The sequence below is a fragment of the Danio rerio genome, chromosome 16 (genome assembly GCF_052040795.2).
Source record: "Danio rerio strain M-AB ecotype USA chromosome 16, GRCz13ab, whole genome shotgun sequence".
In the NCBI taxonomy this organism is placed as follows: domain Eukaryota; kingdom Metazoa; phylum Chordata; class Actinopteri; order Cypriniformes; family Danionidae; genus Danio; species Danio rerio.
Window position 1 is genome coordinate 38492501 of NC_141036.1, and position 10000 is coordinate 38502500.

At 38.9% G+C, this 10000-nt stretch overlaps 1 protein-coding gene and 2 long non-coding RNA genes across 4 annotated transcripts in view; 1 reads left to right on the plus strand and 2 right to left on the minus strand.

Annotated features, from left to right (window-relative positions):
• The window catches only part of LOC148679581 (uncharacterized), a 12168-nt gene extending 4361 nt beyond the window's left edge, over positions 1-7807 (minus strand). The window contains exons 1-5 of the long non-coding RNA XR_015945021.1: positions 7596-7807; positions 7243-7391; positions 6595-7026; positions 6411-6507; positions 4030-6184 (exon numbers count right to left, since the gene is read on the minus strand). This is a non-coding gene — a long non-coding RNA (uncharacterized LOC148679581). The remainder of the gene's footprint in view (positions 1-4029; positions 6185-6410; positions 6508-6594; positions 7027-7242; positions 7392-7595) is intronic.
• Positions 1-10000, plus strand: part of zdhhc18a (zDHHC palmitoyltransferase 18a) — a 284455-nt gene that overhangs the window by 133407 nt on the left and 141048 nt on the right. The gene's annotated exons all lie outside the window — the stretch shown is intronic.
• LOC148679580 (uncharacterized) overlaps positions 1-10000 on the minus strand; it is a 167707-nt gene that overhangs the window by 40013 nt on the left and 117694 nt on the right. The window lies entirely within an intron of this gene.

Here is a 10000-nt window from a genome sequence, read left to right on the forward strand (position 1 = left end):
TAGAAACATGCTAGTTACATGCTAATTTATACTAGAATCATGCTAACAACATGCTAATTCATGCTAGTATCATGCTATTCACATGCTAATTCATGCTAGAATCATGCTAGTAACATTCAAATTGATGTTAGAATCATGCTAACAACATGCTAATTCATGCTAAAATCATGCTAGTAACATGCTAATTCATGCTAGAATCATGCTAACAACATGCTAATTCATGCTAGAATCATGCTAGTAACATGCTAATTCATGCTTGAATCATGCTAACAACATGCTAATTCATGCTAGAATCATGCTAGTAACATGCTAATTCATGCTAGAATAGTACTAGTAACATGCTAATTTATGCTAGAATCATGCTAGTAACATGCTAATTCATGCTAAAATCATGCTAGTAACATGCTAATTCATGCTAGAATCATGCTAGTAACATGCTAATTCATGCTAGAATCATGCTAGTAGCATGCTAATTCATGCTAGAATCATGCTAACAACATGCTAATTTATGCTAGAATCATGCTAGTAACATGCTAATTCATGCTAAAATCATGCTAGTAACATGCTAATTCATGCTAGAATCATGCTAACAACATGCTAATTCATGCTAGAATCATGCTAGTAACATGCTAATTCATGCTAGAATCATGCTAACAACATGCTAATTCATGCTAGAATCATGCTAGTAACATGCTAATTCATGCTAGAATAATGCTAGTAACATGCTAATTTATGCTAGAATCATACTAGTAACATGCTAATTCATGCTAAAATCATGCTAGTAACATGCTAATTCATGCTAGAATCATTCTAACAACTTGCTAATTCATGCTAGAATCATGCTAACAAGATGCTAATTCATGCTAGAATCATGCTAGTAGCATGCTAATTCATGCTAGAATCATGCTAACAACATGTTAATTCATGCTAGAATCATGCTAGTAACATGCTAATTAATGCTAGAATAGTGCTAACAACATGCTAATTCATGCTAGAATCATGCTAACAACATGCTAATTCATGCTAGAATCATGCTAATTCATGCTAAAATCATGCTAGTAACATGCTAATTTACGCTAAAATCATGCTAGTAACATGCTAATTCATGCTAGAATCATGTTAAAAACATGCTAATTCATGCTAGAACCATGCTAATAACATGCTAATCTATCTATCTATCTATCTATCTATCTATCTATCTATCTATCTATCTATCTATCTATCTTTTCATAGTTTTAAAAACTGTTTAAACTAAATAAACTATTACCGTCAGGCTTTCACAAGCCAGCCTCAAAGTTTGTTCTCAAACTTTAAGAATCTAGTTATTAGGCTGGCTTGTGTAGCAAGCCAGACTACTGTTATCCTATTAAACTTATTATTAGGCTGGCTTGTGTAGCAAGCCAGACTACTGTTATCCTATTAAACTTATTAGGCTGGCTTGTGTAGCAAGCCAGACTACTGTTATCCTATTAAACTTATTATTATTATGGTGGCTTGAAAAGCCAACATACTGTTATCTCACTTAAACTTATTAGGCTGGCTTGTGTAGCAAGCCAGACTACTGTTATCCTATTAAACTTATTATTATTAATATTATTATTATTCTTCTTCTGAGACTAAAAATTAAACTCTATCTCGTCCTAGACCTTTGAAGCTATGACCATCAAACTCGGGTCAGACCTCCGAACTATTCTGACTCGAGTTGCTATATCCTTTCCGACTGATCCGACTTTCGGTTTTCCGAAAAACGTCCCGGGACCGTCGGAAAAATCCCATAGACGTAACATTGGATCAAACTTTGTGACCTCATAACTCCGCATCAGAATGTCACACAGACTTCTAACTGGGCTCATTTAACTCAGACTATCAAACTGCCAATGACTGATCACCTTTAAACTTTCTGGCCACGCCCTAGCAACCACTTTTGGACCCTAGAAACCGTCCCATAGACTTCCATTGCAAAAGACTCTCATTGACTTTACATGGGATCAAACTTTGTGAGCTCATAACTCTGCATCAAACTTTCCTTAAGACTAATGGCTGAGCTCATTTAACTCAGTCTAGCCAGCAGCCAATAGCTGATGGCCTTTTAACTTTCTAGCCACACCCTAACAACCAGATACTGCACCCTAGCAACTGTCCCATAGACTGCCATTAAAGAGGTTCAGACTGATATTGTCATGCTGCAGTGTGATAGAGACATGGGGGTTGTTTTCAACTGTTCATACTGGCAAGAAGCTTTGTTACATCATCAGTCTTAGCTGTCAATCAACTCCATAGCAACAAATCAGGCTAACCTAGCAACGATATGACACCAGCTATATCTCAGCATCAGAACATCGTAGAGAGGCGAGGGTTGGCTTGTTTGACTTATGCTTGCACACCATCTATCTATCTATCTATCTATCTATCTATCTATCTATCTATCTATCTATCTATCTATCTATCTATCTATCTATCTATCTATCTATCTATCTATCTATCTATCCATCTCTATCTATCTATCTATCTATCTATCTATCTATCTATCTATCTATCTATCTATCTATCTATCTATCTATCCATCATGCTAACAATATGCTAATTCATGCTAGAAACATGCTAGTTACATGCTAATTCATGCTAGAATCATGCTAGTCACATGCTAATTCATGCTAGAATCATGCTAGTCACATGCTAATTGATGTTAGAATCATGCTAACAACATGCTAATTCATGCTAGAATCATGCTAGTAACATGCTAATTCATGCTAGAATCATGCTAACAACATGCTAATTCATGCTAGAATCATGCTAGTAACATGCTAATTCATGCTAGATTCATGCTAACAACATGCTAATTCATGCTAGAATCATGCTAGTAACATGCTAATTCATGCTAGAATCCTGCTAGTAACATGCTAATTTACGCCAGAATCATGCTAGTAGCATGCTAATTCATGCTAGAATCATGCTAACAACATGCTAATTTATGCTAGAATCATGCTAGTCACATGCTAATTCATGCTAGAATCATGCTAGTCACATGCTAATTTATACTAGAATCATGCTAACAACATGCTAATTCATGCTAGAAACATGCTAGTTACATGTTAATTCATGCTAGAATCATGCTAGTCACATGCTAATTCATGCTAGAATCATGCTAGTCACATGCTAATTTAATATAGAATCATGCTAACAACATGCTAATTCATGCTAGAATCATGCTAGTAACATGCTAATTGATGTTAGAATCATGCTAACAACATGCTAATTCATTCTAGAATCATGCTAGTTACATGCTAGAATCATGCTAACAACATGCTAATTCATGCTAGAATCATGCTAGTAACATGCTAATTCATGCTAGAATCATGCTAACAACATGCTAATTCATGCTAGAATCATGCTAGTAACGTGCTAATTCATGCTAGAATCATGCTAGTAACATGCTAATTTATGCTAAAATCATGCTAGTAACATGCTAATTCATGCTAGAATCATAATAACAACATGCTAATTCATGCTAGAATCTAGCTAGTAACATGCTAATTCATGCTAAAATCATGCTAGTAACATGCTAATTCATGCTAGAATCATGCTAACAACATGCTATTTCATGCTAGAATCATGCTAGTAACATGCTAATTAATGCTAGAATCGTGCTAACAACATGCTAATTCATGCTAGAATCGTGCTAGTAACATGCTAATTCATGCTAGAATCCAGCTAACAACATGCTAATTCATGCTAGAATAATGCTAGAAACATGCTAATTCATGCTAGAATCATGCTAACAACATGCTAATTCATGCTAGAATCATGCTAGTTACATGCTAATTCATGCTAGAATCATGCTAGTAACATGCTAATTCATGATAGAATCGTGCTAAATCATGCTAGAATCATGCTAACAACATGCTAACTCATGCTATAATCATGCTAGTAACATGCTAATTCATGCTAAAATCATGCTAACAACATGCTAATTCATGCTAGTAACATGTTAATTCATGCTAGAATCATGCTAACAACATGCTATTACACGCTAGATCTATCTATCTATCTATCTATCTATCTATCTATCTATCTATCTATCTATCTATCTATCTATCTATCTTTTCTTACTTTTTAAAACTGTTTAAGCTAAATAAACTATTACCGTCAGGCTTTCACAAGCCAGCCTCAAAGTTTGTTCTCAAACTTTAAGAATCTAGTTATTATTCTTCTTCTTCTTTCTTCTGAGACTAATTTTAAAGTCTATCTCCTCCTAACCCTTTCAAGCTTCATACCTCAAACTTTCGTCAAACCTTCAAACTGGTCTGACTCGGGTTGCTATATCTTTTCCGACTGATCCGACTTTCGGTTTTCCGAAAAACGACCCGGAAAATTCCCAAAATTCCCATTGACTTAACATTGGGTCAAACTTTGTGACCTCATAACTCTGCATCAGACTGTCCTACAGACTTCTAACTGGGCTCATTTAACTCAGTCTAGCCAGCAGCCAATAACTGATGACCTTTAAACTTACTAGCCACTCCCTAGCAACCACTTTTGGCACCCTAGCAACTGTCCCATAGACTTCCATTGTAAAAGACTGCCATTGACTTAACATTGAGTCAACCTTTGTGAGCTCATAACTCTGCATCAGACTGTCCTACAGACTAGAGTCAGGCCCCATTCAACTCAGTCTAGTCAGCAGCCAATCACTGATGACCTTTAGACTTACTAGCCACTCCCTAGCAACCACTTATGGCACCCTAGCAACTGTCCCGTAGACTTCCATTCAAAAGACTCTCATTGACTTAACATGGGATCAAACTTTGTGAGCTCATAACTCTGCATCAGACTGTCATACAGACTAATGGCTGAGCTCATTTAACTCAGTCTAGCCAGCAGCCAATCACTGATGGCCTTTTAACTTTCTAGCCACACCCCTAACTACCACATACTGCACCCTAGCAACTGTCCTATAGAATGTAATTAGCTGTGCTATCAAATGCTTATAATTCTAACATGCTAATGACATGCCAATCATGCTAGCAACATGCTACTCATATGCTAATCATGCTAATGACATGCTAACTCATACTGGAAACATGCTAATGACATGCTAATTTGTACTAGAGTCATGCTAGTAACATGCTAATTCATACTAGACTCATGTTAATAACTGGCCTACATGCATATCTTTGCATAGCAGTGTCCTATTGACTTGGGGGATGGCTCATCTGACTCAGACAACCAATGAGCATCTCAATATGTTAATAAAGCTCACAAGCCACGCCCCCAAATTGATTCCATAGACTTCCATTAAAATAGGCCAAGATGCATATCTTTGCATAGCAGTGTCATAGAGACACGGTGGTTGGTTCATTTGACTAAGACAACCAACCACATTCAAGCTCACTCTGTAACCTCGCCCATAGCAACAAAACAGAGTACCCTAGCAACCATTCATCAACAGCTATATCTCAGCATCAGAACATCGTAGAGACTTGGAGATTGGCTTGTTTGACTCATGCTAGCAAACGGAACTTCATATATGCTACACATGCTAGCAGTGACTAGCTACATGCTAATATTGACTAGCCAAGTACTGTAACTTGCTAGAAATGCTTACTAAGTATAAATGTTTTGTCAAGCATGTATGTGAGGCTTGCCTAGTAACCAACCAGGGTACCCTAGCAACTGCCTAGCAACCACCCAAATTACCCTAGCAACCGCCTAGCAACCACCTAGCAATGGCCTAGTAATGCCTTAGTAAGGGCCTAGCGACCACTCAGGACACCCTAGCAACCGCCTAGCAACGCCTTAGCAACCACTCAGAATACCTTAGCAACCACCTAGCAACACCTTAGCAACCACTTGGGACACCTTAGCAACCGCCTAGCAACACCTTAGCAACCACTTAGCAACCACTCACAACACCCTAGCAACTGCCTAGCAACGCCTTAGCAACCACCTAGCAACCACTCAGGACACCCTAGCAACCACCTAGCAACACCTTAGCAACCACCTAGCAACCACTCAGGACACCCTAGCAACCACCTAGCAACGCCTTAGCAACCACTCAGAACACCCTAGCAACCATCTAGCAACCACTTAGGACACCTTAGCAACCACCTAGCAACACCTTAGCAACCACCTAGCAACCACTCAGAACACCCTAGCAACCGCCTAGCAACACCTTAGCAACCACCTAGCAACCACTTAGGACACCCTAGCAACCGCCTAGCAACACCTTAGCAACCATCTAGCAACACCTTAGCAACCACCTAGCAACCACTCAGGACACCCTAGCAACCACCTAGCAACACCTTAGCAACCACCTAGCAACTACTCAGGACACCCTAGCAACCACCTAGCAACGCCTTAGCAACCACTCAGAACACCTTAGCAACCACTTAGGACACCTTAGCAACCACCTAGCAACACCTTAGCAACCACCTAGCAACCACTCAGAACACCCTAGCAACCGCCTAGCAACACCTTAGCAACCACCTAGCAACCACTTAGGACACCCTAGCAACCGCCTAGCAACACCTTAGCAACCACCTAGCAACACCTTAGCAACCACCTAGCAACCACTCAGGACACCTTAGCAACCACCTAGCAACACCTTAGCAACCACCTAGCAACCACTTAGGACACCCTAGCAACCGCCTAGCAACACCTTAGCAACCACCTAGCAACACCTTAGCAACCACCTAGCAACCACTCAGGACACCTTAGCAACCACCTAGCAACACCTTAGCAACCACCTAGCAACCACTCAGAACACCCTAGCAACCGCCTAGCAACACCTTAGCAACCACCTAGCAACCACTCAGGACACCCTAGCAACCACCTAGCAACACCTTAGCAACCACCTAGCAACCACTCAGGAAACCCTAGCAACCACATAGCAACGCCTTAGCAACCACTCAGAATACCCTAGCAACCACCTAGCAACCACTTAGGAAACCTTAGCAACCACCTAGCAACACCTTAGCAACCACTCAGAACACCCTAGCAACCGCCTAGCAACACCTTAGCAACCACCTAGCAACCACTCAGAATACCCTAGCGACCACCTTGCAACACCTTAGTAACCACTTAGCAACTAGTCAGAACACCTTAGCAACTGCCTAGCACCACCTTAGCAACCACCTAGCAACCCCTCAAAACACCCTAGCAACCGTCTAGCAACACCCTAGCAACCACCAAGCAAATAGTCAGACCACCTTAGCAACTGCCTTGCACCACCTTAGCAACCACCTAGCAACCACTTAAAACACCCTAGCAACCGCCTAGTAAAATGCTAATTCATGCTAGAATCATGCTAACAACATGCTAATTCATGCTAGAATCATGCTAGTAACATGCTAATTTATGCTAGATGTATGCTAACAACATGCTAATTCATGCTAGAATCATGCTAGTAACATGCTAATTCATGCTAGAATCATGCTAACAACATGCTAATTCATGTAGGAATCATGCTACTAACATGCTAATTCATGCTAGAATTATCCTAGTAGCATGCTAATTCATGCTAGAATCATGCTAGTAACATGCTAATTCATGCTGGAATCACGCTTACAACATGCTAATTCATGCTAGAATCATGCTAGTAACATGCTAATTCATGCTAGAATCATGCTAACAACATGCTAATTCATGTAAGAATCATGCTACTAACATGCTAATTCATGCTAGTAATATGTTAACTCAAGCTAAAATCATACTAACATTCTATTTACACTTTAAAACCACTTCAAACTTTCAGATTCGGCTTTTCAAGCCACCATAAAGTTTGTCCTCAAACTTTAATATCTAGTTAGGCTGGCTTGTGTAGCAAGCCAGACTACTGTTATCCTATTAAACTTAATATTATTATTATATTTTCTTCTTCTGAGACTAAAAATTAAACTCTATCTCGTCCTAGGCCTTTGAAGCTATGACCATCAAACTCGGGTCAGACCTCCGAACTATTCTGACTCGAGTTGCTATATCCTTTCCGACTGATCCGACTTTCGGTTTTCCGAAAAACGTCCCGGGACCGTCGGAAAAATCCCATAGACGTAACATTGGATCAAACTTTGTGACCTCATAACTCCGCATCAGAATGTCACACAGACTTCTAACTGGGCTCATTTAACTCAGACTATCAAACTGCCAATGACTGATCACCTTTAAACTTTCTGGCCACGCCCTAGCAACCACTTTTGGACCCTAGAAACCGTCCCATAGACTTCCATTGCAAAAGACTCTCATTGACTTTACATGGGATCAAACTTTGTGAGCTCATAACTCTGCATCAGACTGTCCTACAGACTAATGATTGAGCTCATTTAACTCAGTCTAGCCAGCAGCCAATCACTGATGGCCTTTTAACTTTTTAGCCACACCCTAACAACCAGATACTGCTCCCTAGCAACTGTCCCATAGACTGCCATTAAAGAGGTTCAGACTGATATTGTCATGCTGCAGTGTGATAGAGACATGGGGGTTGTGTTTAACTGTTCATACTGGCAAGAAGCTTTGATACATCATCAGTCTAAGCTGTCAATCAACTCCATAGCAACAAAACAGACTAACCTAGCAACGATATGGCACCAGCTATATCTCAGCATCAGAACATCGTAGAGAGGCGGGGGTTGGCTTGTTTGACTCATGCTCTTACACCATCTATCTGTCTATCTATCTATCTATCTATCTATCTATCTATCTATCTATCTATCGATCTATCTATCTATCTATCTATCTATCTATCTATCTATCTATCTCTATTTATCTATCTACCTCTATCTATCTATCTATCTATCTATCTATCTATCTATCTATCTATCTATCTATCTATCTATCTATCTATCTATCTATCTATCTATCTATCTACCTCTATATCTATCTATCTATCTATCTATCTATCTATCTATCTATCTATCATGCTAAGGACATGCTAATTCATGCTAGAATCATGCTAGTTACATGCTAATTCATGCTAGAATCATGCTAGTCACATGCTAATTTATGCTAAAATCATGCTAGACACATGCTAATTCATACTAGAATCATGCTAACAACATGCTAATTCATGCTAGAATCATGCTAGTCACATGCTAATTCATACTAGAATCATGCTAACAACATGCTAATTCATGCTAGAATCATGCTAGTCACATGCTAGAATCATGCTAACAACATGCTAATTCATGCTAGAATCATGCTAGTAACATGCTAATTCATGCTAGAATCATGTTAACAACATGCTAATTCATGCTAGAATCATGCTAGTAACATGCTAACTCATGCTAGAATCATGCTAACAACATGCTAATTCATGCTAGAATCATGCTAACAACATGCTAATTCATGCTAGAATCATGCTAGTCACATGCTAATTCATGCTAGAATCATGCTAGTCAAATGCTAATTCATGCTAAAATTATGCTAACAACATGCTAATTCATGCTAGAATCATGCTAGTAACATGCTAATTCTTGTTAGAATCATGCTAACAACATGCTAATTCATTCTAGAATCATGCTAGTAACATGCTAATTCATGCTAGAAGCATGCTAACAACATGCTAATTCATGCTAGAATCAAGCTAGTAACATGCTAATTCATGCTAGAATCATGCTAAGAACATGCTAATTCATGCTAGAATCATGCTAACAACATGCTAATTCATGCTAGAATCGTGTTAATTCATGCTAAAATCACGCTAGTAACATGCTAATTCATGTTAGAATCATGCTAGGTACATGCTAATTCATGCTAGAATCATGCTAGTAACATGCTAATTCATGCTAGAATCGTGCTAACAACATGCTAATTCATGCTAGAATCATGCTAACAACATGCTAATTCATGCTAGAATCATGCTAGTAACATGCTAATTCATACTAAAATCATGCTAACAACATGCTAATTCATGCTAAAATCATGTTAGTAACATGCTAATTCATGCTAGAATCATGCTAACAACATGCTATTTCACGTTAAAATCATGCTAATAACATGCTTATCT